The 26142-nt window shown below is 42.9% G+C and overlaps 1 pseudogene; it reads right to left on the reverse strand.

Moving 5' to 3' along the window:
• LOC132395201 (myeloperoxidase-like) overlaps positions 1-21961 on the reverse strand; it is a 40002-nt pseudogene extending 18041 nt beyond the window's left edge.
• Positions 21962-26142: the final 4181 nt, after the last annotated feature.

Below are 26142 nucleotides of genomic sequence, written 5' to 3' on the forward strand. Positions count from 1 at the left end.
TAAAAATGGAAGTTTTGCAACCCCCATCAATGCTTCAGCTGACTGGAAACGTTGCTAAAAACTGGAAAAGATTTAAACAGCGTTTTGAAATTTATCGAAATCAAAATATCTTTTTTGTCATTGCATTGTACAATTTGTCATGCACCAATACAGCAAAAATGTGTTTGCAACTCTCATACTCAATGCTATAAAACAACAAATAAAATAAATACAGTAAACAATAAATAAAATCAAGTAACCAGCCAGTACGAGCAATGTCTAGCAGTACAAAAGTACAACTCAGATGTGTGACAGCCATTAAACCAGTATTAAAAGTAGCAATAGAACAGATTTATGGATGATGCTTGATCGATTGGTTCAGAGCAATTATAGCTCCAGGAAAAAGCTATTTTTCAGTCAGGAAGTGTGGGCATAGAAAATCTATAACATCTGCCAGATGGAAAAAGTTCAAACAGATGATTGCATGGGTGTGTATTGTCCTTACAGATGCTTGTAGCTTTGCTTAGGCAGCGTGAGCTGTAGGTGTCCTCCAGGGCTGGGAGCTGCGTCCCGATGTGCTAGAGACGACCCACTGAAGTGCTTTCCTTTCAGCTGCTGTACAACCGAGATACAACACAGACATGCAGTTTATTTGTTGGTGATTGGAGCAGAAAATAAATCGGAATAAACAAAAGTTGCAATTCTATTTCACATGATTGGGGACGATGCAGTTGAGGTATATAACCATTTTACTTTTGAGAATGGAGATAATTTGAATCTAAAATTGATAATCGACATGTTTGAAGCACTTTGTATACTGGAGCGCAATGTGACATATGGACATATGTAAATGCTTTACATGCAAACAGAAAGCTGGTCAAACGATTGATCAATTTGTTACAGAATTGAGAAATCGCAGTAAACCTTGCAAGTTTGCAGAGCTTACAGACTTTCTCATTAAAAACAGAATTGTTTTGCGGGATTCTGGATAATGGTCTGAGAGAAAGACTGTTAGAATAAGATTTGAATTTGGAAAAAGCTGTGGCACTCTGCAAAGCTTTGGAGACCGTGATGTCACAGGCTAAAGAGTTTTTTAGCAAGAACAGCAGCGTAGAGGCTGTTAAGCGCGAACATATTAGAAAAAATAACTAAGTGACAATGAAACTGATGGAGACCAAGAAGTTATCTGAAAAAAAAACTTTGTGATCGCTCTGGGCAGCAGCACTGACCTAAAAAGTGTTCAGCGTATCAGAAAATATGCAACAACTGTGGTAAGAGTAATCATTTTTTACACTGTTGCAGAAGTAGAAAGGAAATAAAACACGTAAATGCAGCGCTTGAAAATGAACGCGAGGAGCTTTATATAGATGTGCTTTGTGAAAACAAACAAAGTAAGAATGACTGGACCATGCCATTGCCAGTGAACGAAAACATTAATCTGTTTGAAATGGATACTGGAGCACAAGTAAATGTTCTTGCAGAATCAGAGTTTAATGCATTAAAGCCAAGACCAAAGTTACATCAGAGAAATATAAAAGTGACTGGATATTCAGGTGCAGACATTCCAGTTAAAGGAATATGTGGCAAAAGTATCACACAAAAATATTGAGCACATGCTTTCATTTGTGGTCATGCCTAAGAATGTACAGTGAATATCGGGTTTATCTGCCTGTGAGAGACTGACTATGCTGAAAAGAGTCTTAGTCCTGGACAGTGACACAGAGTCAGAATACAGTCACTTGATGAAAGTGTATGAGGACTTGTTCAAAGGGATTAGTTGTCTTCCAGGAGAGCACACGATTAAAATTGACAACACAGGGCCACCCATAGTACATCCATGTAGAAAAGTGCCTTTGACTTACGTGATCAACTGAAAACAGAGCTTGACAGAAATTGCAGAATTGGTGTCCTCTTGTTGAATATGCTTTAAATACCAACCTAACAACCCTAAGGAGCCATTGCATCCACATCCTAGTCCTCAGAGACCTTAGCAGAAGGTTGGCGTTGATCTGTTTGTCACTGACAACAAAGATCATCTATTAATAGCAGATTACTACTCATTGTATCCTGAAGAGTGTGGTCTGAGCAGAACAACAGCAGAAAATGTAACCACATGCATGAAATCAGTTTTTTACAGACATGGTGTACCTGATGAAGTTTTCACAGACAATGGTTCATAATTCAGTGGTGAATGCATGAGACGTTTTGCTCATGAATGGAGCTTTGTTCATACAACATCCAGTCCATTTTCCCCTCAGTCCAATGGATTAGTTGAGAAGTCGGTAGGAATTATCAAGAAACCGATGCACAAAGCAAAAGATAGTGGAGGTGATTTTTATAAAGCTTTGTTAGCTTATCATAGTACACCACTTGAATGTGGATTTTCACTTGCTCAGCTCCTGACGGGACACCATTTGAGATCCAATCTGCCAATAAATGAGAGAGCCTTCTGAGAACAAAGGAAGGTGAACAAGTGAAAAGATGGATAGCTGAACACAAAGCAAAGCAGAAAACATACCTTGACAGATGTTCTCATCCATTACCTGAACTGCACCAAGGAGATGAAGTAAGGATACAAGACATAATGAACACATGGACACAGAAAGCTACAGTACTTGAAGAAGTACAACCCAGATCATACATGGTGAAAACTGTCATGGTCCTCTCTGGCAATCCCCCACCTTGCTATTTACCTCAGGAATTGGGCCTCAATCCCCTCATTTAGTTTCTAATCATTCCCAGGTTCCACTAACTACAAACACCTGTTTTCCATCGGAAAAACCAGGATAAAGACCCTGTGATCACAACAAAGCGCTGCCAGTTCGTTGGTCGACTCTGGTGTGAGTAACCTCGTTTCATGGTTCTTAGGACTGCCAGTTCTAAGTCCAGCATCATTCTTGGATACCGATTCTACACTCGCTACATCAAGGTCGCCTCCCAACTCTGTCTCCACGCCGGTGTTCTGCACTTGGGTTCGTCCACTGCCACACTTGTGTAACAGAACTAACTGGCCATAATAAACCCACCGGTCATAGATCCCATACAACAGGCCCTCGCCAGTCAGGGCTACCTACTGGGCACCCACAACCAACTACTTAGGAAGGTCACGGAAAACCTTCAGACACTGTCCACAAATATACAGAAGGTCAGTGAGCAGGTGGACCGAGTTTCTGCTTCCCTTTCTCTGTCCCCTCCAAGAATCCCAACTACCCAAACCGCACCGCTCGGGATGCCATCGCCCCTGGGATCAGCAACACAGTCCCCTTGAGAGCCATACGTACCCAAGCCCGAAACCTACGCTGGGGACCTAGAGAGCTGCCAGGCCCTCCTGTTACAATGCTCTCTGTTCTTTGAGCTACAGCCAAGTACCTACACTTCAGATAAATCCAAGATTGCGTACATCATGGGGCTGTTACGAGGGGATGCCTTGACTTGGGCAACCGTAATATAGAATAACCGACCAGAGGTTTATTCCTCCTTCCCCTCCTTTGTGTTGAACTGAGGAAGGTCTTCGAAGAACCCATTCACGGTAAGGACGCTGCTAAATGTTTGCTGACTCGTTGTCAGGGTTCACGGAGCTTAGCAAGGTATCCATTGGGTTCCGAACCTTAGCCACAGACTCGGGTGGAATGACGAGGCCCTATGGGAGGTGTTTTGACAGGGCCTCTTGGACAAGATAAGGGATGAACTGGCAGCAAGGAACGACACGGACTGTCTGGACTCTCTGATCTCACTAACCACTAGATTAGATGATCGACTTCAAGAGCAGCTGAGAGAAAGAAGCAGTCTCCTTGGGGAAGCCCATGGTCCACCTTACCAGTCCCAACCAGCCTTCCTTCCCTAGCTGCTCCAAGTGTAGCTCCTGCTCCGACCGTCCCCACCACCCTGGGGGAGGAACCGATGCAGCTGGGACGGAACCGGCTCTCCCCAGCCGAATGACTTCGGAGGTGGAGAGCTGGGGATTGTTTCTATTGTGGCCAGCCAGGACATGTCCGGAATACCTGCCCTCAGCAGCCAAAAGGGAGGGCTCACCGGTGAGAAAAGGGATCCTGGTCAGCCGAACGATACTCGCTTCAGCCCCCCAGATTTGGATGCAGATCCCAGCTACCGTGAATTGCCAACGACGGTCTCTGTCCCAATCTGTTTTGCTGGATTCCAGTGCAGAGGGCAATCTGCTGGATGAAGACATAACCTCCCAGTCTGGAATATCTTGCGAGTCACTAACAACCCCCCTGGAGGCCCGGGCCCTGGACAGAAAGCTGCTGGTTTGGGTGACTCACTGTACCTTGACCCTGACCTTGATCCTACCGGCAACCATCGGGAGGAAGTACGGTTCAGTCTCATTCGTTCACCTCAAGCCCTGGTAGTTCTAGGGTACCCATGGCTGACCCAACACAATTGCCACATCAACTGGTCTAACGGGAGGATAGCCAAATGGAGCCAGTCTTGCCACGCCAATTGTCTGTGGTCAGCCCCATCTCCTAGGGAAGCTACCATGACCCTGCCTGTCCCAGAACCCCTCAATTTGTCTTGAGTCCCACAGAATCCCATGACCTGGGACTGGTATTCTGTAAACAACAGGCCTGCCTCTGCACCGCCCATATGATTGTGCCATCAAGCTTCTACCTGGGCCCTCGCTACCCACCAGTCACCTTTTTAACCTATCCAGACTGGAGAGACAGATCATGGAGAAGTACATCAGCGAGTCCCTCACAATGGGCATTATCAGACCTTCATCTTCCCTGGTAGGCACCGGTTTCTTCTTTGTAGAAAAGAAGGATGGGTTGCTTCGTCCTTCTATTGATTACAGGCAGAGAAATGTGAGTTCCACATTCCTTCGGTCAGCTTCCTGGGTTATATCATCGAGAGCCGGCAGGTGAGAGCAGACCCCGAGAAGATCCGGGCAGTGGAGGAATGGCCTAGGCCCACGACCCACAAACAACTTCAACAATTCCTGGGGTGTGCAAACTTCTACCGCCGATTTCTCAGAGACTACAGTCGAGTGGCGGCCCCCCTGACCTGGCTTACCTTGCCTACCACCCCCTTCTGTTGGGACTCCAAAGCTGACTCGGCGTTCACCAACCTGAAGAGGCGTTTCACCACTGCTCCCACCTTGGTCTGTCCAGACCCAGCCCCTCAATTCATTGTCGAGGTGGACGCCTCTGACTCCGGGATAGGAGCAGTCCTGTCCCAACAATCAAGTTCGGATGAAAAGCTTCATCCCTGCACCTTCTAATCACGCCAACCGTCCACCGCAAGTGGAATTACGAAGTGGGGAATTGGGAACTCCTGGGAGTCAAACTAGCATTGGAAGAATGGAGGCACTGGCTGGAGGGGGCAGAACAACCATTTGTGGTTTGGACTGATCATAAAAACCTGGGGTATATTCAGACCACCAAATGTTTGAACTCCCGCCAGGCCCGTTGGATGTTATTTTTTAGACGGTTCAAGTTTTCCCTCACATACCATCCTGGGGTCCAAGAACAGGAAGCCGAGCGCACTCTCCCGTCAATATGACTCCAAGGAGGACACTTCCGGCCCAGGGACCATCCTCTCACCATCCTGCGTGGTCGCCACCCTCACTTGGGAGATTGAGTCCAAAGTAAAAGAAGCTCAATGGGATGACCCCGACCCCAGTAATGGACCTGGCGATTGCCTGTATGTGCCCGTTTCCATCAGGCCTCAGGTTCTCCAATGGGGGCACACGTCTCAATTCACCTGCCACCCCGGGAGTGATTGGACCCTGCGGTCCTGAAAAAACACTTGAGGGCCGACCATGGATGCAGATACCCATTCCTATGTCTTGGCTTGTTCCATCTGTGCTTGGGAAAAAGCCTCTCATCAGCCACCTGCGGGTTTACTTCGTCCTCTACCTGTCCCTGGTCGCACATCGCCCTAGACTTTGTCACTGGTCTACCCCCTTCACATGGGAACACCACCGTACTCACTGTGGTAGACCGGTTCTCCAAGGCAGTGCACTTCATAGCCCTCCCTAAACTCCCTTCCTCTCAAGAAACCGCAGCTCTTCTCGTCCGCCACGTCTTCCGCCTGCATGGAATCCCAGCAGACATCGTCTCTGATCGAGATCGCCAGTTCGTCTCACAGGTGTGGAAGGCCTTCTGTCAAGCCTTAGGTGCATCGGTCAGCCTGTCATCAGGCTTTCACCCCCAGACGAACAGGCAGACGGAACAAGTCAACCAAGACTTGGAGGCGACGCTACGTTGTGTAACAGCAAACAACCCGTCAACCTAGAGCGACCACCTCCCGTGGGTTGAGTACGCTCAAAACTCTCTGGTGAACTCTGCCATTGGAAGATCACCATTCGAGTGTTCCCTGGGGTACCAACCCCCGCTGTTCTCCGCGCAAGAAGAGGAGATTGCGGTACCATTGGTTCAGGACCATATCGATCAGTACCTTAAGGCTTGGGAGGAGACACACAAGGCCCTACTCAGATCAGCAAAGTACAATAAGAAGACAGCCAACCGACACTGGACTCCAGCACCTGAGTACCAACCGGAGCGGATGGTGTGGCTTTCATCCAAGGACATCCCGCTCAAGAATGGGCAAAGGAAACTCGCCCCTCACTTCCTGGGACCATTCAAAGTCGACAGTGTTATTAATCCCACAGCGGCCCACCTAAAGTTGCCAAGATCTATGCACATCCACCTGACTTTTCATGTTTCCCAGTTAAAGCCAGTTTCCGTCAGCCCCTTGTGTCCCCTGGCTGAGACTCCCCCACCTGCCCATATCATCAACAACCATCCAGCATACACCGTCCGAAGACTACTGGATGTGTGTTGTAGGGGCAGGGGTTTCCAATACCTGGTAGATTGGGAAGGGTACAGTTCAGAAGAGCATTCCTGGATCCCAGCTCCTTCATCCTAGGCCCTTCCCTCATCCAGAATTTTCATTGGGACTCTCCTGGCCTGGAGGATCACCTGGAGTCTCCCGTTGAGGGAGGGGTACTGTCATGGTCCCTTCTGGCAATCCCCTACCTGGCTACTTACCTCAGGAATTGGGCCTCAATCCCCTCATTTAGTTTCCAATCATTTCCAGGTTCCACTAACTACACGCACCTGCTTTCCATCAGCAAATGCAGGATAAAGTCCCTGTGATCACAACAAGGAGCTGCCAGTTCGTTGGTTGACTCTGGTGTGAGTAACGTTGTTCCATGGTTCTTAGGACTGCCAGTTCTAAGTCTAGCATCGCTCCTGGATACCAATTCCACACTTGCTACACTCGCCTCCCAACTCTGTCTCCGCACCCGTGTTCTGCACTTGGGTTCGTCCACTGCCACACTCGTGTAACACAAACAGAAGAAGGCGCAATGTTAAGAAGAAATCCCAAAGACCTCAAGAAAGAGCCAACTTCAGAATTTACATTAACTGATGCAGACCAGACAAAACATGAAAATAACAACGAAACACAAGAACTGTGTGAACCACTTAGAAGGTCGACTCATGTTCATAAACCCCCAGAGAGACTGATAGAGACATGTTAAATTATGCATTTGCTCGGGTTAACATTGCTAATTGTTTTTCTTTTTAAGGAAAGAAAGACGTGGTGATATCACGTGTAAGAACGTGATTGGACAGAGTCAGGAGCATGCGCAGAAATGAAGAATGATCTAGAAACTTTATGGTGAAAACGTGTTTGGTTTTGGTTGCTGTAAATGAAAATTCTAGTTTTAATTCTTCCAGAATGTGATTTGTTCTTAGTAACCCATGGTATGTGTAAAGAAAACAGCACCATCCTCCAGCAAACATCGGGCCTTTGCCTACCCCCACGAACTTGCAGACTCAGGGCTCTGGCCAATGTCCTCGTCTTCCGGACTTCTGATCTGACCCTTGGGCCTCAATCCTCGGCATTGAACCAGACTGATATTGAGCAACAGGGTTCCACTAGCAGAAAGCTCATTGTATCTGGAAGCATTACACATGTGGACAGTACCACAGTTGTGTAGAATCCAGCTTTTACCAAATACCTGAAGAGTTCAAAACATAGCTGCTTCTTCATCATATTGGCATGGATTCAAGATTCTTGTCACTCCCCATCAGAGAAACTCTGTACCAGGCGAGAATGTAGTACAGTACTATGTGAAAATCCTGTCCACTACCACATTACATTGTGCTTGATTTTGGAGCTTGGCCAATGGTACTTTGAATTCTCTTCTGTACTGGAAGGGAGTGCCCTCCAGTGCTAAGCAGATGTACAGCCAATACTGGGAGTATGCTTGAATGCTAGCTGATTGTAGTCCATTTCCAGATCACTTATTTTACTACTTATCGCTATAATTGATAGACAATATTTCCATTCTGAAATTAATTCTCACAGAGAGGTTTCATCTTCAAATGCAATCATTACATTATTCAACTAAAGTTTTGATATTTCATGGATTAATAAGTTTGGCTTTGAATTTCATTTCTAAAGGGAACTTCATTAATGTTGTATTTTAAGTAATAGTTGTAAATAACAGTTCATACTCCAAGACGGTCACTAGTTTAAGGGTTTTGTCAGAGGTCAGTTTTTCACACAGAGAGCAGTGGGTGCATGGAATGCACTGCCAGCGAAGGTGGTAGAGACAGATACAATAGGGTCTTTTAAGACACTCTTAGGTACTTGGAGCTTAGAAAAATAGAGGTCTATGCAGTAGGGAAATTCTAGGCAGCTTCTAGAGTAGGTTATACGGTCGGCACAACATTGCGTGTCGAAGTAATATGCTCTCGATTTTCTATGTTGTGTGATGGCGATGTTTATAGAAGATTCCAGAAATAGTGTACAAAATGCCCTAAAATTAACCACATGTTTTCTTACCCACAGATCTTTCTCCTTATGGTTCAGATGTACATTTCTGTACATTCAGAAAGTGACTTTGTCAGTGGATGAGAACATACTGAACTCATGTACCTTACAAGCTCTTTCACTGCCTACCTGTTGTTGCACTCTGAGTTGATGGTCCTGTACCTGTTTGACCAGCAGTCATCCTCACAAACTGGGGGCAGAAATGCGACTGAACAGCCCGAGACCCTTGAAATGGTGTCCATATCATTCTCTGTTAATAGATCTGAACAATACACACGGGAGAAAATTATAACCTCCAAAGAATGCTCCATATCAAGGTCCTACTGTGCTAACTGGTGTAGTTTCATTTTGTCTGCCCTATATAAGATAGCAAATTTAGTTCCAAACAAAAATGTATACTGCAGCTCAAGTTTTAACCACTTAAAGGATCATTACTGTTGAGATCATTATCAGGCTGGTTTTGGGATTGGCTTTTGTCAGTAGGAAGATTAGAGGATTCAAACTCTATCAGTAAAACATTTTTAAATATTACAAAATAAATGTTTTCGGAAACACAAGTACCAATTTAAAAACTCACAAAATGTCAAGTCACAGATTGAATGAAACTTTAACTGGTAAGAGAAGCCTGCTTTGCCATCAGTCAAGGGGGACTGAGCTTACAAATTCCTCTGCTCAGGATGCAATATATCATTTCACTCGTAGATAAATCCTTTTTTATTGGAATTCAAGAAAAGTGTGGCAAGCGTTTGTAAATAGAGAATGATGGGTGTCGAGAAGGTGCTTTCAGGGGTTATAGTGGAGGCAAATAGGATAAATGTCTTCAAAAACTCTTAGATAGGCACATGGATGTGCAGGAAATAGAACAATGCAGAAACTGGTTGGATATTTGATTATTAATTTAATTCGTGTGACACAAAATTGCCAGCCGAAGAGCATGCTCCTGTGCTGTACTGTTCTATGTTCTATATTCGCTGCCACACACTGTGCACTACTGGTGCTGGCTTTTAGACCTCCTCTGTAATGCTCTACCATCCAGACCAACTGCATGTCCCTCATACCCTCAGCACAACACCATGGCGTGCCTTATTGCTCTTCCAAACCCCATTGCATTCAGGCTCCTGAGAGCGAATCACTCATCCCTCAGCTTCACTTCCTGTGGTGCCGTCTCTTCCCTGACGCAGAGCGAGTGGGGGAATGACACATTCTCTTCTACAGGACACATGATGCTTTTGGTCTAATGCTAGGTAGAGCTATTGTGCCAGAATGTCTTTCACGAAACTGGACTCACTTGTCCGGCACTCCCAGTGTCTTTTTCAAATTGAAGGTATTTTCTGAGGTAATTCCTTAAAAAATCTTAAAAGAGAAGGTAGCCCTCCTAATGAGGAGATAGTGCAACTGCAGTTCAGGTAAGGTCTAGGAATACTGCTGCTCTCAACTAACACCCTGACGAATGATGGGTTCAAGCCCATGCAGTGCTCACATGTGGCCCTCGTTCTTTTCAAACTGATCTGTTATACTGAGCCAGCATTTGTGGATGCTGAAGTCATTACGTTGGACGAGTCTCAGTGCAGTTTCCATGTACTCTGCAGATTGCACTACAGTTCTCGTCTCTGCCACGGGCTGCTTGAAATAGGCTAGGAGATCAGCTGAGGTCACTGACCTTTTAGCGAGTTTAAGCTTTTGACTGAGCAAAGGAACAATAATCAAATATCATTGTAGTGTTCTTGCATAGGTGTAAAAGAACTCTGAACTAAACACCAAGCATAAACCAGTCAATGAGGCGGTCCCAGTAAGATTAACCATTTACTGTTCACTCTTCCACATTAACGCATGGTGAAAACTGTTGATAAAACAATACAAAATATATACAGTATTTGTTTCCTTCTTGACATCACATTTACATCATAAATACTTGCAAAAGTAAAACTACAACAACTATATTACATTAAAGTGCAACATACAGTCAGAATCTACCTACGCCATCGACTGGCTTTAAATACATCAACACAAACTATCCGCAACTCTTTAAATAACAAAAAACATAAACTTATCAACCATCATTACTTTTAACAGAATCAGCATTAACATTTTTAATTCAACATATCGATTATCTTATGAACTTACGGCATTGCTTCTCTGATGTTTCTAGTGCGTAGAAAGAAAACTTTTCTCGCGCTGATCCTGCACACATAAGCCCCCTCCTTCCTGTTTCTCCAAACCGGTATTCTCCCACAAAACGCGGCGAAACCGGGTGTGACGTCATTGCATGCCGCGATATATCACAGACAACGAATTTACTTTAAACAGTTTTAACTTTAACTAGAAAACGATTACAAACGAATTACTAAAGCGAAAATATAATAAACTAAACAAATGCCTTAAAGGCAACACAGTCATGATGAAGAAGAAACAGCAACCAATAAAGTTAACTCTGCCTCACTTGACCTGAACAGCTGAGTGTTTCTAGTATTATTTCGCATGTTGTGCAATTATTTTCAGATAAAAATATTATACAAAAGGTAAAAATATATTTTAATTTCTAATGAAGAGTAACATTTTTGGTATTTGGAAAAGGCAGAAAGAAGAACTTGAAAGATATCATAATAAGTGGACAATCAGTGGGCAAATTGAAAAGCCATTCAGCCCATCATTGAGAAAGATCCTACACCTTCAGATCCTTCAGGTTAGGTTGTGACTGATGTTGCAGACCAATTGGAATGGGGTGCTGAATTAAACGGGCTCAGGCCTGCTTCTGAGGTAAGTACCACCTGTTGTAACTTAGCAATAAAGTGTTTTGTGTGCAGCGTTGTGTGTGCAAGGCTTATTTCTATCAGATCTGCAAACAGTCCTTAATGTTTGGCACAAAAAAGAATGACTTAGATCTGCTTCAGTGTGCCAGCCATCATAACCGGTCAACAGCGAATGCCATCTCATTGGCTCCTCACTCAGGTCTATTGCAATGAAGATGCTTGTATAAGGATGCTTTTGATTGACTAAAGCTCAGCACTCAATACTATCATCCCCTCAAAACTAATCACTAAGCTCGAAGACCTGGGCCTCGATGCCTCCTTGTGCAACTGGATCCTCAATTTTCTCACAGTCAATATGGACCAGCAAAAGCTTCTCCACCACAGTCAGGTGCACCACAAAGTTGTGTGCTTAGTCCCCTGCTGTACTCACTTTATACTTATGAATGTGTGCCTAAGTGCAGCTCCAATGCCAAATTTAAATTTGCTGATCACACCACCGTATTGTTAGCCGAATCAATGGTGGTGACAAATTGGCACAGAGGAGAGAGATTGAAAGTCTGGTTGAATGGGCCAACAACAACCAGCTCTCACTCAACATCAGCAAAACCAGAGATCTGATCTTTAACTACAGGCGGAAGAAACAAGAGGATCATGAGCCAGTTCTTATTAGGGATTCAGAGGTGGAGAGGTCCAGAAACTTTAAATTCCTTGGCATTATCGTATCAGAGATATGATAGACTTCTGGGACTCTACCACTCACATTCTCAGTATTAGGTATTTATTTGTTTGTTTGCTTGTTTACTTAATTAGTACAATCTGTTTTATTTTGCACATTGGTTGTTTGTTGGTCTTTGTGAGTAGTTTCTCATTGATTCTATTGTGTTTCCTTGTTCTACTGTGAATGCCTGCATGAAAATAAATCTCAAGATAGTATATGGTGTCATAAATATACTTTGATAATAAATTTATTTTGAACTTTAGTGTTTCTCTTGATGCTCTGAGTCTAAGTAAGCATATACTACTCCACCTACACAGTATTCAAAGTTAGCTTAATGCTGGAATGAAATATACCTACAAAGCATCAAACCTGAAAGTTAAGTGCACTGGTGACACTTCATTCTTGTTACTAAGATTTATTTTTTGTTCATCTGCGTCCAGAGCCATTGGATTTATCTGAAGTGTGTAAATAGTAAACTAGAGTTCACGGTGTAACAGCCTTCTGTCTGAAGTTTACAGTTGAGGTAATTACTCAACCATCTCTGCTTTCCTTATATGCTCTGTCCACCATTTTGATAGCTTTGTGTACAGTACTGTGTACAAACAAACCACCCACCCACGGCTTTCACAAAACCTGCACGCACAGTAAGAATACAGCACCTTAGCCACACAGGTGATGTCATCGAGTGATGGAACCATTCACCATGGAAGCAAGCCCTTCAGTCAACTTGTCCATACTGACCAGGAGGCCTTCTTAACTGAGTTTTGCCCCTATCCCCCCAAAACTTTTCCATTCATGTAACTGATAATGAGACTTTTAACTGTTGGTATAGTACCTTCCCTGGCAGCTTGTAACGTATAGCCACTACGCACCGCTTGAAAAAAGTTGCCCTTCCAGTCCCCTTTAATTCTTTACCTCTCACCTCTAGATTTGGATTCTCTTTCCAGAAGAACAAAGGGATGTAATTATCTAAACTCTCACAGGCCTCCTATTGTAGAGGAGTAAGGAGCGGAGTACAGGAATGTACCAGAGCAGCTGCATGAATTGAAAGGTCAAGTAGGGAGCAACAGAAATAACACAGCAATCAGAGTAGGAACTCCTTCCTTGCATTTGACAAATATGATGATCAGTGTAGGGCAGAGGTCGGCAACCTGCGGCTCCGGAGCCACATGCGGCTCTTTCATCTCTGTGATGCGGCTCCCCGTGGTTTGTTAGCTTTTGAAATGTAATTCGAAATTTGAAGATTATGTTGATCTTGTACAATCTAAAAACTTTGTGGAGACCCCATTTCCTGGCACATCCGAACCGGCTCACAATTAGCCACCGTTCCGGCTAAGGGAGATAGCCTACGGGGGTTTGTGAGTACGTGTCTTTTGGAGCATCCGCGCCCACGGGGACGGGTTGAGGGAGGCTTTAAAGCAAGGCTGTTTAGTTCAAATAAAGTTACCTTTGACTGCAGTCTTTATTTTAGCGCTGCGTATAGCACACCACTACAACGTGTTTTTTATCGCTATTAATATACATCACCACTGCCAATGCCTGACACCCGCCAGTGCGCGCTTTCTTTTAATTCTTCGATCCAAGGTAGGCTAACTATGGAGTAACCTTCAACCCAACGTCTTTTTTTCGGAGTTCAAAATGTTTTTGTTGCATGCAGAAATGTAATTTTGTTTTCTCTGCAGGAGTTCATCAATTTCATAAATGCAACACATTATAGTTTGTTTATACATAGCATAAAGGCAAAAAAAAAACCGTAGTATGCAGTGTTATTTCATTCTAAATGTCAAACGGGTTTTGTGGCTCCCAGTGTTTTCTTTTCTGTGGGAAATGGGTCCATATGGCTCTTTCAGTGGTAAACGTTGCCAACCCCTGGTGTAGGGTGTTAAACAGAAATGAAGACCAAGAGTGAAATCATTCCTAGAATACTGACAAGGATTAAACTGCTTCAGGAACAGAGACTAGTTAACACTGTTTTATTCATCTGGAGGTTAGGATCACCAGTGGAGTCATTTCTGAAGCAGAGCTTGGGAGTGAGAATATTCCTGGGCTGAATCTAAAACAGTTCATGTCACACACAGTTCTTGCAGCAAGCAATATCTTTGTATCTGATTCCATCCACCCTTCTCCCATTATCTGGCATCCACTGAAATGTTCCAGTGTAGTTCACACCTACTGCCTGTTCAAAGATCAAAGTAAATTTCTTAACTGTTATGTACCCCCAGGGTTCATATTTTCTGTGGACAATTACTTTAAAATGTCAGGAGAATGAGACTGGCTTTTGAATACTGTTTGTGCTGCTATTAAGAGAGAGAGAGGGAGAGACAGAAACTGCTCGAAAGATTGATGCTGTGGTTTCTCTACCAGCTTGTTTACTTTCCCCGAGGTCACTTGCCTGCTTGTTAAAGTTCCTGCAGAAAGAGGAGGACGGAGCAGTTTAATGGACAACTGGTGTTCAGCGTGCTGAAATAAATACCAGGTCAGCTGCTGGACCCGGATGCACAAGGTTTTGGACACTGGATGGGCATGTTGTGCCCACAGGAAGGTGGGTTTTTGGAGGATCGATTCGGGGAAATCGATCAGTGGTTCACAGAGTGAAAAGGTGGGGAATCATCTGTGTGTCCATCCTTGCCTGGGTGATAATTCCACCACTGAAGAACGGTCGTACGTATCATGGTGCTAGTCGGTGACCATCAACAAGACGTTGGGAAGACAACGGGAAGATCGACAGCATCACCTCTCACCTCTCTCTCTCTCCAACATTACTCAACTAACTACCTCGAACTGAACTGAGCTCTCTTCAACACATCCTAAGACTATACCCATTTACCCCTACGTTTGAAAGAGCCTAGTTTTGTTCCTATTTCCACACATATATATCTATATATCATTGCTAACCTGTTCATTATATTTGCATTTATATTACTGTAATGACCAGAACTGAGCACAGTACTCCAAGTGGGGTCTGACCAGGGTCCTATATAGCTGCAACATTACCTCTCGGCTCCTAAATTCAATTCCACGATTGATGAAGGCTAATACACCTATACGACTTCTTAATCACAGAGTCAACCTGCGCAGCTGCTTTGAGCATCCTATGGACTTGGACCCCAAGATCCCTCTGCTCCTCCACACTGCCAACAGTCTTACCATTAATACTATATTCTGCCATCATATTTGACCTACCAAAATGAACCACTTCACACTTACCTGGGTTGAACTCCATCTGCCACTTCTCAGCCCAGTTTTGCATCCTTTCAGTGTCCCGCTGTAACCTCTGACAACCCTCCACACTATCCACAACACCTCCAACCTTTGTGTCATCAGCAAACTTACTAACCCACCCCTCCGCTTCCTCATCCAAAGATGACATACCAAATCTTTACAAACTTCGAAGAAAGTAGAGGCACTGCTGTGTCTGCTTTATAATGGCACTCTGTGTTGGACCCGGGACTGCAGTAGTGAGAGGGAATTCTGTAGTTAGAGGAGTAGTCACAAGAGTCTGTGGTCATAACAGAGACACCTGGATTGTATATTGCCTCCCGGTTGCCAGGGTCAGGGATAGCTCAGATCAGGTTCACAACATTCTAACGGGGAGGGTGAGGAGCCGGAAGTCTTGGTACATATTGGCACCAATGTAGGAAAAGGGAGGCGGTCTTGAGAAGAGAATTCAAGGAACTAGGTAGAAAGCTGAAAAGGAGGACCTCCAGGGTAGCAATCTCTGGATCGTTGCTTGTGCCACACACTAATGCAGATAAGAAGAGGATAATTTGGCAGATGAATGCGTGGCTGAGAAACTGGTACGGGGGCAGGGGTTCATATTTCCGAATCATTGGACTTTCTTCTGGGGAAGGTATGACCTGTACAATAGGGACTTGTCACACCTGAACCCAAAAAGGACCAATAATCTTGCAGTCAGGTTTGCTGTTGAAGAGGGTTTGAACTAATTTAGCAGCGGTTGTGAACCGAAGTGATGGGGCTGTTGGAGAGGCAGTGTGTCATGAGACTGTCAGGAAGGACAGGCAGATAATAGGGCAAAATTGCACTCGATGCAATGAGCTGCAGTGTAAAAGGGAGACCAATTTGAAAAGGGTGACAGATACAGGACTGAAGGTGTTATATTAGAATGCAGACAGTATACGGAATAAAGTAGATGGTCTTGCAGTGCAGTTAGAGATAGGCAAATATGACATTGTGGGCATCACTGAGTCATGGCTGAAAGAAGATTATAGTTGGAAACAACATTCTTTTCTCATGTCTTTCATTTCTTTTCAAGGTGGCTGGCATCCTGTTTGAGTCCATGATCTACAGTTGCAGCTCAAACTATGGTTCTTCACAAGTGCTGGGTTCTTGGTCTCGCCATTTGGCCTGTCATTTCGATATCTCCAGGTTGTGGTCTGGAAGACATGTGCTCTTGGGGTTCAACCGCACAGATGACCCGATTCCTTGCCGATGGCACGGACTTTAGCATTGCGGAAGACAGAGACGTTGAGACAGGAGTGGTGTGCGCTGCTCTCAGAAGAAGGCCGCTGTGCTCAAGCAATCCTTTCTCTCTATTTGTGATGCTGAGTGAGAGCCTGCTAGTCCTCGAGTCAGCAGACTCAGAGAAGTGACAGGAAAGATCGTAACGTCAAAATAGCAAGCTGCTGGTCTCACCCTCTCATTGTTGCAGGAGTGATCTCCTTCTCTCTCTCAGTAGTGAGAGAGAGCCCGTCGGAGATACCGAAGTGTTGGGATGGACTGTAGATTTTATTGAGCTCTAGATCAAGGTCTCTTTTGGGACTTTACTATTTTTTTGCTTGGTGATGGGAGGGGAGACGGAGCTTTTGCTGGTGCTTGTGCATGGGAGAGGGAGGGGGGCTTTTGGGGTTCTGATGTTTCTGTCATTCATGCTTTGGGCTTTTTTCTATTTTGTGGGAGTCTGCAAAGAGTCAGAATGTCAGTTTATATACATTCAGACCCCACATAATGCTACACTGCATAGCACTGAATTGTTGCAAAGGGGTTATTCAATTCTTTATTGAAATTTTTTTAAATGACAATAATTCTTTCTAAAACTCCTCAAGAGTGGCCACCATTACAGTAAACATTCAATCAGCCAAAGAGATCGCTTTATATAAACTCTGAGCCACTCACAACCAATTAAGTATTAGTTCATGCTCTGCCACCCCCATGTGTGTAAACTTTCTCGCTCACTCTCCAATTTATTCCATTTTTATCACTCATAGTACAGCCTGAACCTGAGGACACGGAGGAAACCTCAGCACTAGCATCACCACAATCGCACACATCGTGGACCAGTTCATCGATAATGACCCTGACTGGGAGCGAAGGAATAAGGCAGAGAGAGGTGTTCTCAGCATGACTTCCTTTTACCAAGAACTGTTTCATTACAGCAAACATAAGAAAAGGCAGTCAAATCTCAAGGCCTACTTGAAGAAGAAGCCAAAGTGAGAAGAGGACACACAGCCTGGAGCCCCCCCCCCCCCTCAAAGATGCAACCACCACCCACTTCCCTCCGCTGCTGCTGTGACGTGTTGCTGCTCCGCTGATGTACAGGTTAGGCCTGTTTGCGTGTTTGTTACTCCACAAATTACTGTGCATACATCAAATAGTACATAATGTATCTTGGGATTGATTATTTTTTATCAGGCACGTTTGTCGATTTCCATAATGTAATTCTGACCCCGAATGGCACTGATTTACATCGTGCTCCACCTCTGAGGAACACATCCTCAGCGTTAAGCGGGGTCTGAGTGTTTTGTTTACTTTCTCTGATATTAAATTGAACCATTGAAGGATACACGTTATATCAGAAGGACAGGCAGGTAGGCTGAGGGGGTGGTGTGGCTCTTAGTAAACAATGAAATCAAATTAAAAGAAAAAGCTGACATAAGATTGGAAGATATAGAATTCTGTGGCTCAAGTTAAGAAACTACAAGGGTAAAAAGACCCTGAAGGGAGTTATATACAGGCCTCCAAATTGTAGCCAAGATGTTGGTCTACAAATTACAACGGGAGATAGAAAAGGCATGTCAAAAGGGCAATGTTATAATAGTCATGGGGAATTTCAATATGCATGTGCAGTAAATTGGGAAAATCAAGTTCATACTGGATCACAAGAGAGAGTATTTCTAGAATACCAACAAGGTGTTTTTTAGAGAAGCTTGCATTTGACCTCACTAGGGAATCAGCAATTCTGGACTGGGTCTTGTAAAATGAAGTGGATTTGATTGAGGAGCTTAAGGTAAAAGAACCCTTAGGAGACAGTGATCATAACATGTTAAATTTCACCATGTAATTTGAAAGGGAGAAGCTAAGGTCAGATATATCAGTATTCCAGTGGAGTAAAGGTAATTACAGAGGCATAAGAGAAGAGCTGGCCAAAACTGATTGGAAGGAGACACTAGCCCGGACGATGACAGAGCAACAATGGCTGGAGTTTCTGGGAACAATGTGGAAGGTGCAGATAGGTACATTCCAAAGAAGAACTATTCTAGAGGCAGGATGAAGCAACAATGGCTGACAAGTGGATTCAAAGCCAACATCAAAGCAAAAGAGAGGGCATAAAATAGAGCAAAAATTTGTGAAAAGTTGGAGAATTGGGAAACTTATAAAAACTGACGGGAGGCAACTAAAGAAGCCATGGAGGGGGGAGTTGAAATATGAAGGTAAGCTGGCCAACAAAATCAAAGAGGATACCAAATGTTTTTTTCAAGATATATAAAGAGTAAACGAGAGTCAAGAGTAGATATTGGACTGCTGAAAAAATAATGCTTGAGAGGTAGTAATGGAGGGTTGAGGAAATGGCAGACAAACTGAATAAGTATTTTGCTTCAGCATTCACTGTGGAAGACATTGGCAGTGTGTTGGAAGTTCAAGAGTGTCAGGGGGTAGAAGTGAGTGCATTTGCTATTACTAGGAAGTAAGTGCTTGGACAAATGAAAGGTCAGAAGGTAGATAAGTCACCTGGACTAGGTGGACCACACCCCAAGTTTATGAATCACTTCAGCCATCCCAGAGCTAGCTGAAGAGATTGTGGAGGCATAAGTAATGATCTTTCAACAATCACTAGGTTCTGGCATGGTTCCAAATGATAGGAAAATTGCAAATGTCACTTCACCCTTCAAGAAGGGTGGAAGGCAGAATAAAGGAAACTTTAGGCCAGTTCACCCGACCTCAGTGATTGGGAAGATATAGGAGTCAATTGTTAAGGATGTAGTTTCGGGGTACTTGGAGGCACATGATAAAATAAACAAAGTTAGCACTTTTTCCTTAAGGGAGAATTTTGCCAGAGAAATCTGCAGGATAGATAAAGGAGAATTGTTGGATGTTGAGTACCTGGATTTTCAGAAGGCCTTTGACAAGGTGCCACATATGAGGCTGCTTAATAAGATAAGAGCTTATGATATTACATGCAAGATACTGGCATAGATAGAGCATTTGCTGATTGGCAAGAGACAAATTGTGGGAATAAAGGTGGCCTTTTCTGATTGGCTGCAAATGACTGGCGGTGTTGGGGCTGCTTCTCTTTACTTCGTATGCTGATGATTTGAATAATGGAATTGATTACTTTGTGGCCAAGACTGTGGATGATACAAAAATAGGTGGAGGGGCAGGTAGTGTTGAGGAAGCAGGGAGGTGGCAGAAGGCCTAAGACAGATTAGGAGAATTGATAAAGAAGTGATAAATGTATGGATATGGTATTACATTTGCCACTTCTTGGCCAATTCTCTTAATCTGTCCAACGCCTTCTGCAGCCTCCCAGTGTTGGTAGAACAAATAAAAGCATACACAATTTTCTAAATGGGGAGTAAGTTCAAAACTCTGAGGGGAGTCCTCCTGCAGGTTGAGTCTGTGGTGAGGAAGTGAAATACAATGTTTGCATTCATTTTGAGCGGACTAAAATTTAAAAGTAAGGATGTAATGCTGAGGATTTATAAGGCACTGGTGAGGCCTCACTTGGAGTATTGTGAGCAGTTTTGGGCCACTTATTTCAGAAAAGATGTGCTGACATTAGAGAGGGTTCAGAAGAGGTCCATGAGAATGATTCCTGGATGGATGGTATGAGGAACAATTGATGGCTCTGGGAATACTCACTGGAATTTAGAAGAATGATGGGTGGTGGTGAATCTCTTTGAAACCTATCAAACGTTAACGGCCTAGATAGAGTGGATGTGGAGAGGAGGTTTCCGATGGTGGGGGAGTCTAGGGCCTAAGGGCACGACTTCAGAATAGTGGGATATCCATTTAGAAAAGAGAGAAGTGAATTTGTGGAATTTGTTACCACAGGTGGCTGTGGAGGCCAAGTCATTGGGTGCATTTAAGGAAGAGGTTGATAGGTTCTTGATTAGTCAGGGCACAAAAAATTATGGGAAGAAGCCATTGAGAACGAAATTAATCAGCCATGATGAAATGGAGCAGACTCAAGGGGCCAGATGGACTAATTCTGCTCCTATGTCTTATGAATGCTGATTTGTAAATTTAATATTGCTGTTTTCTCAGATTTCATTTCTGAACAAAGCTAATATTTTCATCTCGAGTAAACCCAACAAGTCTGCTTCAAGAAGTAACATCATGTGTTTATCCCTCTATGAAATTACCAGGGACAATTAAGGGGTCAGGTTCAGTTTCTCACCTGCACTTACTCTGTCAGTCTGAAGCACAAAAGATGCAGCAAGGAACATGTGCAGAATCCACATAGGTACCATTTTAAAGACATTCAATACATGAGTCGGGCTGTCAATGCAGTGATGGGAGAAGATGCATGTGATCTATTTTACTGCAAAAAGAGAAAGGAAGGGGTTACCTAATTACAGCATCAACCCAGACTGAATCACATCAAACACACACTCAGTTCATAGCTCTGGATCATCAGCTAGTCACATCAATAATCCAGAATCCAATAACAACAAAAATAGTCTAGATTCTGGTCACATAATCAGAAAATAGTTACATTAACAATTGAGTGCCTAGTTATATCAAGAACAAGATGCCTATCTTATTAATAATACAGCACTATCATACTCATAGCACAGTCTAATTACATCAATGCCACATTAATAATATAGTGCCCACCTATATGAATAATCCATAACCCCATTTAGTCTGGTCACATTAAAATCTCACCACCCAACAATATTAGTAATTCACTGTGTACACAATAACACAATCACATTAGTAATCCTTTTCTAACTCAGTGCCTCAATGCCCATTTGGGTTAATAACCCACTGCTTGTAAATCAATTACCCAGCACCCAGTCAGAATCCATCCAGCTCCTTATAGCAATGACACACCAGCTTCCACTGCAACAGCCATGCATCACCTAGGCACAGAATACCAATTTCAGTACTGATTCAAAACAATTATTTGGATTTCAAACTCATTAGCATACAGGAGACTATCATTGTACTCATTCTGCATCATCATAGTATCGAATCACATTGCAATCCCAATACACTTCTCTCAATCACATTGCTTTTGTCAGATTCCAGTTAAATAAAATGCAGGGTTAATATAGATACCTGCTGGAAGATTTTTAGCTGCCATGTGTGGCAATGTAAGAATGCAGCTACTACTGAACTGCTCTGACACAGCCATTAAAATGGATTTAAAACAACACTGCACTAAAAAGAACAAATATAAAGCAAAGCTGACCACGACAGCACTTCAGAGACTGTCTTATTACCTGTCAATCACTGTACTTACCCGCATACCTTTTTAGAGTTGTGGAACAATGGATAAAGGGAAATTCAACCAATTTCCTTTTATATCTAACATCCTGTGGCTGACTTCAACAGTCGACCCATTCTTTTCAATTATACTAAAGAACATTACATTTTGCTTCCACCGAAAGAACAGATATAAAATTTATTTTTTTCTAAGGGGTACGAACCAACCTGAAATTTTTAAAGTTCAGATGCAGCACTCACAGAAGTAAATATACTGTTAGCACTCACCTTATACAAATTTCACACTCTTACAGTTCTGCTATCAAACATCCTTCTATTTAATGGGAGAGTCACTTCCTGAAAAAGCATAGATTGATATCCCTTTTCCAGCTACTTAGGTTTCTTTTGTTTCATCTACTTTGTGTAAGTGTGAACAATGTGAACATTGTAATAACATTGAGTGAATAAATTAAAAGATTAACAGTATCAAGGATGAATGCCAAAAGGTGAAGGTGGTACCAGTGCTGAAGCCTATGATTATTGAATGGATTCCATGGCCCTGTACTTTCCCCTGGTCCACCAGCAGTCACAGCCCAATCAGGCATTATGTGTTCAAATCATAATATTGGAAAAGAATATATAATAATATATGATAGGAATGGTAAATCAAGTGGCTTATTTAGCATTGTGACTGGCTTCATATGGGCTGCTCATTCACTCGTTGCTGTTGCACAAATTCAACATCTACCGTACTCTAACACAATCCCTCATCTTTTATGAGAAGACTTGCAAAGTCAAACACTTCACCACATCTTTGTAATTATACCCTGTGCTCTGCTACAAAATGACGATGTCCTGCTGTGTATAAAAATGCTTATTATGGTAACAAAAGAAATAAAAGTGACAACAACAGAATGAAATCCAACCCAAAAGTAATTTAGCTACCAATTTGAAGTGATGACTTAACTCTACCAACGTCAAGTTATTGGACTGGATAATTGACAAAAGGTTATTACGCATTTGTTTCCTTAGTCGTTGGAACAGTACTTGCCTTTTTAGTTCAAACAACGTAATGATGGCTGTAGTATGTGCACTTTCAGATCATTCTGTGTAGCTTAATTCATGTTAAAATGTGTGTGTGTCTGTGTGCGTGCGTGCGCATGAGAGAGAGAGAGAAAGAGAGATTGTGCAAGGGGTATTTGTGCATGTTATAGTATGAGATTCATTACAAACTAATCAGTTCTGTATTGATAAATAGACATGAGTCATTGTGGGATAGATTATTGCATGATTCTGTCACAACGAGCAAAAACCGTCTGCTGGAGGAACTCAACTGGACGAATCAGCGTCTTTCTCAAGCTGGAATACATGTGGGGTCAGGGCAATTTCTGGCAAAGTTATCATTAATTGTTCATTGCTGATTGCTCAGGAGAAAGTGGTCGTAGGCCGCACTCATGAAGAAATGCTTATACAGTATATTTTCCCAGATCAGATGGTATGTGACCTGCAGTTAATTTAATAATGAACATAATGGTTACCAGTCCACATGGCTTCATTTGGTCAAATGCAACATTGGTGCCTTGGAAAATACAAAAAAGTAGGACACGCACAAAGAGCATGTTGGGCAGACTAAAATAAATTAGCTGCACAGGGAACATAAAAAGTCAAGCTGTTGTTTCAAAAAGAACACTAACCTGCATGCTGTTGATGGAAAATCTGAGAATGATGAAAGTGACTCAGGACTGAGTAGCTTTGCGACTTAAATTGTGAAAACTAAAAATAGACCTGAAGTGAATGGGAAATTAACTAAAATGGAATTAGACACTGGCTCGACTGTTTCAGTCACTCCACAGCATTCCAAAGATATTGAACTGACGCTTTCAGATATCCAACTAAGAATTTAGACTACAGAAAAGATAACTCCTGTGGAAATGACATTTGTAACAGCAAAATACACCTAATTAATTATCCTCCTATTTCTAAATTGGAAGTCTCCCTATTATGGCAGAGATGATTGAAAGGGAAACCAGAAAAGACCCCACACTGTCTCAGGTCTACATGGTCACTTAAACTGGCTAGAATGAGTAGCAGAAATTCTCGTTCTCCTATTTTTACCAGTGCCAGGAGGAACTTGATGAAGTTGGCCTTATCTGAGAATTGAGGGCTTTGTACCATCTAAGCTAAGAGCTAAAGTTTTGGAGGAGTTACATGCTGGTCATCTAGGCACCATCAAAATGAAGGTGTTGGCTTGAAGTTTTGTCTGGTGGCACGGGATATCTACCAGCTTGCCATGTACTTTTTGGGATGGCACCACATCCAGATGATGCCACTACACCCTTGAGAATGGCCTTCATTGCCCTGGCAAAGGGGTCATGTAGATTTTGCCAGACCATTCATGGGCACAAATTTCTTGGTAGTACTGAATGCAGCCACAAAGTGGCCATAGTGTGCCCAATATCTTCTACGAGAGCCTCACACACTGTTGATATGTTGAGAAGTCTCTTCTCGGGGATTGGAGTTCCAGAGCATTTAGTCAGTGACAATGGACCACAGTTTGTTGTGGAGGTTTAAGTTGTTCCTGAAAATGAATGGAATATGTCTTATTACATCTACACTCTACCACCCAGCTACAAATGGCATGGTGGGAAGATTTGTCCACAGTCTAAGGAACATACTGTGAGCAATATCAGCTGAAATCACTACACTGACACTGAATCAGAAGTTCATCAATTTCCTCCGTGCATATCACAATGCAGTACAGTCAACACCAGCTATGTTGTTTCTGGGTCATCACTTACACTCACGCCTAGATCTCCTCAAACCTAATCTCATTGAACACTCCTCAAACAAGCAGGTTCAATGTTTCATTCTTGGACAAACAGTCCTGGCAAGGGACAGCAGAGGTGATCAAAAAGTGGGTCCTCAGAAAGATTAGGGGCAATTCTGGACCACTCTCCTACACAGTGAAGGTTGTGTCTGATACCATCTGGAGACAGCTCATTGATCAATTGAGGGGAACAGAGTCAATTGTTAGAGAAGAAAGGTGTCCAGAGCTGTCAGAACCACTTCCTGCCGTCCCAGAGTCAACTCCTATAACCACCATGGAGGCCCCAGAACCTGTCACAAGTCACAGTCTCACCTGCAAAGCAGAGTGATCCCCTTGTCAGGAAAGATGTAATCCCACAACAGTAAGAAATTATCCATGGTGATTAAATCGTTAGGCCTGAATAGGAGAATTTAAAATTTACTATGCTGTGCATATCTATATAGGAGTTGTACTTTTTTTAATTTTCAGGAAATCTCTGACAGACTGGAAAATGTACATCCATGTTCAAGAGAGGTGAAAACTGAAGTTCTAACTGTGCACTAGTTCAGAGACAAATGGCAATAACATGCATATAAGAAGAGCCAAATCTATAACTCCAGCCCATCAGGAGGGGGAGCTTTATAACCAGACCCAGAAGCTCAGCTGTATGTACATTTGTTAGATTTTGTGGATTAGTTCTTAGTTTTTATTTTTCCCTTTCGAATATATTTCCAGCTACACAAAAGACGCAAGTCAAGCAATCATTCAAGTAGGTCTAACTGTCAAGATGTATTTCTTTAATAATGGGAAATCAGCCAATGAAGCAGGTTCACGAAATAATAGTGTAAGTTCAGTATTCTGTCCTCCCCTAATTGTATGGCATGAGAGATTTGCAGCATTCCATAAACATTTGTAATGTTAGTTGATATGTATCATGATAGAAATGTAGTCTCACCTGACAAGGTCCGAAGAGGCTCTGATACAATTAATTGCACAGAAAATTCATCAACTTAAATCCTAACTGTTTATTACTTCGCAATCCAGTCAAAGAAGCTTGTATTTCTCATTTGGTGATTATATTTAGTTGAGCATCTTCCTGCTTTGTAACTGCAGAGTCTGTTGGATTTTCCTGAGCACAAATAATTGATGGGAATCTAAATTGCTGCTTTAAGACAATTGAGACTCCTGAAATGACAGTTTTACCTGACCTTTACATTCCTTGTTAACAATCTACTCTGACATTCAAAGCAAAACACACCTACCTCAAAACCCAACAGGTCATTACACCTTACACAGTGCCAAAACTCTTCAATCCTATTTGATGGAAAATTTGTTGTTATAACCTCTGAAGGACTATGAATGACAAAATAAGCCATTGTGAAAAGAATTTATTGACATCCTATCCAGTGACTGCAAAT

Source organism: Hypanus sabinus, chromosome 6 (assembly GCF_030144855.1).
Source record: "Hypanus sabinus isolate sHypSab1 chromosome 6, sHypSab1.hap1, whole genome shotgun sequence".
Lineage (NCBI taxonomy): Eukaryota > Metazoa > Chordata > Chondrichthyes > Myliobatiformes > Dasyatidae > Hypanus > Hypanus sabinus.